Source organism: Protopterus annectens, chromosome 4.part1 (genome assembly GCF_019279795.1).
Source record: "Protopterus annectens isolate FY-2018-M chromosome 4.part1, PAN1.0, whole genome shotgun sequence".
NCBI lineage: Eukaryota > Metazoa > Chordata > Ceratodontiformes > Protopteridae > Protopterus > Protopterus annectens.
The window spans coordinates 877754052-877761551 of NC_056734.1; positions in this window are offsets into that span (position 1 = coordinate 877754052).

The window sequence follows — 7500 nt, forward strand, 5'->3', positions numbered from 1 at the left end:
TGCTACTACAAGCCTTACACATACCGCAGGGCACTTTTCCTACCTTTGTCAATAGGGATCTCTGTCCAGAACTAAGTTTTTCACCACACAATAAATCCTTTAGATTTTTATTTCGTCTATAACCAAAAGTAGGCATTGAACCTATCAGATTCTGCAATCTAACATCACTTCTCAATATATTCCAATTTTTGCATACGATACTCTGTATGTCATTTATATTACTGCTATATGTAAAATATAGCCTAGCTGTATCAGATCTCTTGGTTTTTGGATGTGTTTCCCCTTCTGTTCGACACTGTCTCAACCATGGTTTATAGCTATTAGTTCTCTTTTGTGTGCTAAGATCTACTACCTTATTGACCATGTCTGTATTATAGCCTCTCTGACCAAAATATGTTCTTAGCCCCTCTACTTCTCTATCATATTGATCATCATCCAGGCATAACCTGGATGTTCTACAAACTTGGCTCTGTACAATATTAGGAAACATAAAGCGAGGGTGCATGCTGTCATAGGATAATAAGTGGTTTTTCCAGCAATCTTTCCTATATATACTGGAAGTGAACCCTTCCAAAGTACGTTTTATCCTTACATCCAAGAAATCAATCTGTTCACCTGAATGGGTTAATGTAAATCTAAAGAAAGAAGTTGTAGAGTGAAGATATTCCAAGAACTTATACAACTCATCTACAGTGCCCTGCCAAAACATAAAAACATCATCCACAAAACGTGTGTAGGCTCCTAGCTGCTGTGTCCATTCCTTGTGGTTAAAGATTTTTTTCTTTCTCCCAGAAATAGAGTACCAAATTTGCATATGTATTAGCACAAGGGGTGCCCATAGCTACCCCCTGTGCCTGTCTGTATACCTGTTTACCCCCTATAAAAACATTGTTCTCAAGGACTACAGACAACAGTCTACATATCAACTTGATCTTACTATCTTCCTCACCCATGTCTTTCAAAACCTGTCCTACTGCTCGTATACCATAGCTGTTACTAATAACCGTAAAAAGGTTTTGCACATCTAATGTGACCAAAGTGGTGTTTTTATATATTTGCTTTCGCTGGAAGTCACTCACAAGCTGTAAAAACCCTTTTGAGTCTTTTAATATTGTACTTACGTTCTCCACATAAGGTTTTAAAGTACATTCAAGCCAGATAGATATATTCTCAGTGACCCACCCTCGGCCCGATACAATAGGCCTGAAGGGTGGGTCACTGAGTGACTTGTGAATCTTAGGCAGTGCTTTAAAAATGGGAGTTGTAGCCTTAGCTATCAACAAAAAACTTAACAAATCATCATCTATCATCATTTCAAAATTTAACCGCCTTAACTCCTTATGTACACCTTCTATTACTCTATTAATGACAGTCGGATTAATAGGAATATAAGTGGTACTATCTGACAATAACCCTTGAATCTTAGTATTGTACATCTCCGTGTCTAGTACAATCACAGCTCCTCCTTTATCTGCCCCTTTTATGATTATATCATTGTTGTCAGATAAATTCCTCAGTGCTGTCTGTTGTTCTTTTGTCAAGTTAAAAAACTTATTAAATACCCCTTTCTCAAAGTAACTCCTCAAATCTTGTTCGCAACTGTTTATGAACAAATTCATAGCTGGTGTAAATGGGGGTACATAAGTACTGGGTTGTTTCAATACTGTAACAATAGATGAATCAGTCAAAGCTTTGTTAGAACCATTATTGAACAAACATTTAAGGGCCAAGCCCCTACAAAAAAGCGCAATGTCCAAAACTATATCATTATAAATGCTTGCCCTCCCAGGTACAAATGTCAGACCTTTGTTCAAAACAAATAACTCATCTTCTGTTAAAACATGAGAGGATAAATTGTAAACCATACCAAAACTGATATGATCAGTCATTCCAACACCCTCCGCCTTTTGTTGGGGTCTCTCCCCTTGCTCAACGATCTCTTCCATGCTCCGCGTTTTTTCACTGGAGCAGGTAGTCTCTCGAAAAAATGCTGTCGACCTTGCATCTGCTTCGGGCGTGCTCCTTGTTCAACAAAATCTCCCGATAAATTACTTGTATTATCAACAGTTGAAATCGCCGTGGATAAAGAATCTACGGCAGTTGCTGTTATTGTTGATTTATCCTTGTTCGTGAATCCTGACATGGATGGCCCCTGTTGGATGTCTTCTCTTCCAAGCAAGAGTTGTGCTGAAGATGTTATTAATTCCTCCGATGGCGTTTGAATGACTTCAGCCATTGTTGAGTCATTCCGCTCACTTCCAACACGCCCTCCAAAGTGACGCTTCATCTCACGCCCAGTTTCATTCACGCTACCATTAGTTGAGGCCCCCTTGTTCCTCGGCCAGAAAAAGATATTGCTTGATGAGAAATCATCAAAATCACGTCTCAGCTTACTAGTTTTTTGATTACGCAGTTTTTCATCATTGACCAAAAGGTCTCGTTGTAGATTATTGAGCCTATGGCAGTAACCACTCTCTTTAAAATCCTCATTAAGCTTGCTTAGTAACACATCCACTTCTTTTTGTAGCTCCATCATCTCCGGAACAAAAAACTTACTAATCAAGTCCATATATTTAAAACTAGTTTCTATGTTGAGTGATTGCCACTGTGCAAGCAGCTCAGGGTAGCGATCACCCTGAGTTGGCATGCATAAAATCCTCATACCACGCGGAATAATTCCGTAGTGTTGACAAGCTTCAAAATGAAAGTTCTGCCATTTAAGTCTCTGCAGCCTTGAAGTTTTGAAGCTCAAATCATGTAAGAGATCATCAAACCTCTTGTCAGTTGCTACCGGAACATTACTCACTTCTAACTCAGTTCTATTGACTGTAAAACCAAGATCCAATAACGGATTCTTCTGGCATAAATAATCAGATGACTTCATAAATTTTGAATCAACTCGACCATGTCCTTCACAAGGTTCACCTTGTTTAAAAGTTCCTAATAAATCGTTCGCCATAGCCTGCCAAGCACTTGGAAACACACACCAAACGTAGAACTGAAAACACAATGTTCTGTGCTTAGGCTGAAGTCTCGCCAAACCAAAATACGTCAGGAACAAAAAGAAGAAAAGGATTGGCAAGACAAAGCTATGAAGTTTTCTTCTTTATTAAAACCATACAAAATCCAACAATGGTAAGCGCTTTTGGGTTCTCCAACCCTTCATCAGACAGTTAAAACAGCACAGGTCTTCACAATTTAAATCTTAAAACAACCAATCCAAATTCAGTACATTACCCGCCTTTTTTGTAAGGCAGGTTTTAAAGGTACCATTTCGTTTAGACCTGGGTATCTTATGCAGTGCTTTAAAAATGGGAGTTGTAGCCTTAGCTATCAACAAAAAACTTAACAAATCATCATCTATCATCATTTCAAAATTTAACCGCCTTAACTCCTTATGTACACCTTCTATTACTCTATTAATGACAGTCGGATTAATAGGAATATAAGTGGTACTATCTGACAATAACCCTTGAATCTTAGTATTGTACATCTCCGTGTCTAGTAAAATCACAGCTCCTCCTTTATCTGCCCCTTTTATGATTATATCATAACATCTGTCCTCCATTAGGAATAAGGACCAACACAATGCACACTATAGACATTTGGTGGACAATCCCACACATGTATATATATTTAAAGCCATTGTAAATGTGAATCTAGGTATTAGAGGGGGTGATATCAGATTACTTACAGAGACATTTGAATCAAAATGGATTATAACACTATCTGCACACAGGTACCCAGGTCTAAACGAAATGGTACCTTTAAAACCTGCCTTACAAAAAAGGCGGGTAATGTACTGAATTTGGATTGGTTGTTTTAAGATTTAAATTGTGAAGACCTTTGCTGTTTTAACTGTCTGATGAAGGGTTGGAGAAACCGAAAGCGCTTACCATTGTTGGATTTTGTATGGTTTTAATAAAGAAGAAAACTTCATAGCTTTGTCTTGCCAATCCTTTTCTTCTTTTTGTTCCTGACGTATTTTGGTTTGGCGAGACTTCAGCCTAAGCACAGAACATTTTGTTTTCAGTTCTACGTTTGGTGTGTGTTTCCAAGTGCTTGGCAGGCTATGGCGAACGATTTATTAGGAACTTTTAAACAAGGTGAACCTTGTGAAGGACATGGTCGAGTTGATTCAAAATTTATGAAGTCATCTGACTATTTATGCCAGAAGAATCCGTTATTGGATCTTGGTTTTACAGTCAATAGAACTGAGTTAGAAGTGAGTAATGTTCCGGTAGCAACTGACAAGAGGTTTGATGATCTCTTACGTGATTTGAGCTTCAAAACTTCAAGGCTGCAGAGACTTAAATGGCAGAACTTTCATTTTGAAGCTTGTCAACACTACGGAATTATTCCGCGTGGTATGAGGATTTTATGCATGCCAACTCAGGGTGATCGCTACCCTGAGCTGCACAGTGGCAATCACTCAACATAGAAACTAGTTTTAAATATATGGACTTGATTAGTAAGTTTTTTGCTCCGGAGATGATGGAGCTACAAAAAGAAGTGGATGTGTTACTAAGCAAGCTTAATGAGGATTTTAAAGAGAGTGGTTACTGCCATAGGCTCAATAATCTACAACGAGACCTTTTGGTCAATGATGAAAAACTGCGTAATCAAAAAACTAGTAAGCTGAGACGTGATTTTGATGATTTCTCGTCAGGCAATATTTTTGTCTGGCCGAGGAACAAGGGGGCCTCAACTAATGGTAGCGTGAATGAAACTGGGCGTGAGATGAAGCGTCACTTTGGAGGGCATGTTGGAAGTGAGTGGAATGACTCAACAATGGCTGAAGTCATTCAAACGCCATTGGAGGAATTAATAACATCTTCAGCACAACTCTTGCTTGGAAGAGAAGACGTCCAACAGGGGCCATCCACGTCAGGATTCACGAACAAGGATAAATCAACAATAACAGCAACTGCTGTAGATTCTTTATCCACGGCGATTTCAACTGTTGATAATACAAGTAATTTATCGGGAGATTTTGTTGAACAAGGAGCACGCCCGAAGCAGATGCAAGGTCGACAGCGTTTTTTCGAGAGACTACCTGCTCCAGTGAAAAAACGCGGAGCATGGAAGAGATCGTTGAGCGAGGGGAGAGACCCCAACAAAAGGCGGAGGGTGTTGGAATGACTGATCATATCAGTTTTGGTATGGTTTACAATTTATCCTCTCATGTTTTAACAGAAGATGAGTTATTTGTTTTGAACAAAGGTCTGACATTTGTACCTGGGAGGGCAAGCATTTATAATGATATAGTTTTGGACATTGCGCTTTTTTGTAGGGGCTTGGCCCTTAAATGTTTGTTCAATAATGGTTCTAACAAAGCTTTGACTGATTCATCTATTGTTACAGTATTGAAACAACCCAGTACTTATGTACCCCCATTTACAGCAGCTATGAATTTGTTCATAAACAGTTGCGAACAAGATTTGAGGAGTTACTTTGAGAAAGGGGTATTTAATAAGTTTTTTAACTTGACAAAAGAACAACAGACAGCACTGAGAAATTTATCTGACAACAATGATATAATAATAAAAGGGGCAGATAAAGGAGGAGCTGTGATTGTACTAGACACGGAGATGTACAATACTAAGATTCAAGGGATATTGTCAGATAGTACCACTTATATTCCTATTAATCCGACTGTCATTAATAGAGTAATAGAAGGTGTACATAAGGAGTTAAGGCGGTTAAATTTTGAAATGATGATAGATGATGATTTGTTAAGTTTTTTGTTGATATCTAAGGCTACAACTCCCATTTTTAAAGCACTGCCTAAGATTCACAAGTCACTCAGTGACCCACCCTTCAGGCCTATTGTATCGGGCCGAGGGTGGGTCACTGAGAATATATCTATCTGGCTTGAATGTACTTTAAAACCTTATGTGGAGAAAGTAAGTACAATATTAAAAGACTCAAAAGGGTTTTTACAGCTTGTGAGTGACTTCCAGCGAAAGCAAATATATAAAAACACCACTTTGGTCACATTAGATGTGCAAAACCTTTTTACGGTTATTAGTAACAGCTATGGTATACGAGCAGTAGGACAGGTTTTGAAAGACATGGGTGAGGAAGATAGTAAGATCAAGTTGATATGCAGACTGTTGTCTGTAGTCCTTGAGAACAATGTTTTTATAGGGGGTAAACAGGTATACAGACAGGCACAGGGGGTAGCTATGGGCACCCCTTGTGCCAATACATATGCAAATTTGGTACTCTATTTCTGGGAGAAAGAAAACATCTTTAACCACAAGGAATGGACACAGCAGCTGGGAGCCTACACACGTTTTGTGGATGATGTTTTTATGTTTTGGCAGGGCACTGTAGATGAGTTGTATAAGTTCTTGGAATATCTTCACTCTACAACTTCTTTCTTTAGATTTACATTAACCCATTCAGGTGAACAGATTGATTTCTTGGATGTAAGGATAAAACGTACTTTGGAAGGGTTCACTTCCAGTATATATAGGAAAGATTGCTGGAAAAACCACTTATTATCCTATGACAGCATGCACCCTCGCTTTATGTTTCCTAATATTATACAGAGCCAAGTTTGTAGAACATCCAGGTTATGCCTGGATGATGATCAATATGATAGAGAAGTAGAGGGGCTAAGAACATATTTTGGTCAGAGAGGCTATGATACAGACATGGTCAATAAGGTAGTAGATCTTAGCACACAAAAGAGAACTAATAGCTATAAACCATGGTTGAGACAGTGTCGAACAGAAGGGGAAACACATCCAAAAACCAAGAGATCTGATACAGCTAGGCTATATTTTACATATAGCAGTAATATAAATGACATACAGAGTATCGTATGCAAAAATTGGAATATATTGAGAAGTGATGTTAGATTGCAGAATCTGATAGGTGCAATGCCTTCTTTTGGTTATAGACGAAATAAAAATCTAAAGGATTTATTGTGTGGTGAAAAATTTAGTTCTGGACAGAGATCCCTATTGACAAAGGTAGGAACAGTGCCCTGCGGTATGTGTAAGGCTTGTAGTAGCATAAATAAGAACCCCTTTTATAAACATCCAATAAGTGGTCAGTCTTTTCATTTTAAAGCAAGAGCCACTTGCAGGACACCCAATGTGGTATATTTGGCCGAGTGTACACAATGTCCAGCCTTTTATGTCGGGATGACGAACAACATGTTAAAGGTTAGGATATTGCAACATCTGTCCTCCATTAGGAATAAGGACCAACACAATGCACTCTATAGACATTTGGTGGACAATCCCACACATGTATATACATTTAAAGCCATTGTAAATGTGAATCTAGGTATTAGAGGGAGTGATATCAGATTACTTACAGAGACATTTGAATCAAAATGGAATATAACACTATCTGCACACAGGTACCCAGGTCTAAACGAAATGGTACCTTTAAAACCTGCCTTACAAAAAAGGCGGGTAATGTACTGAATTTGGATTGGTTGTTTTAAGATTTAAATTGTGAAGACCTTTGCTGTTTTAACTG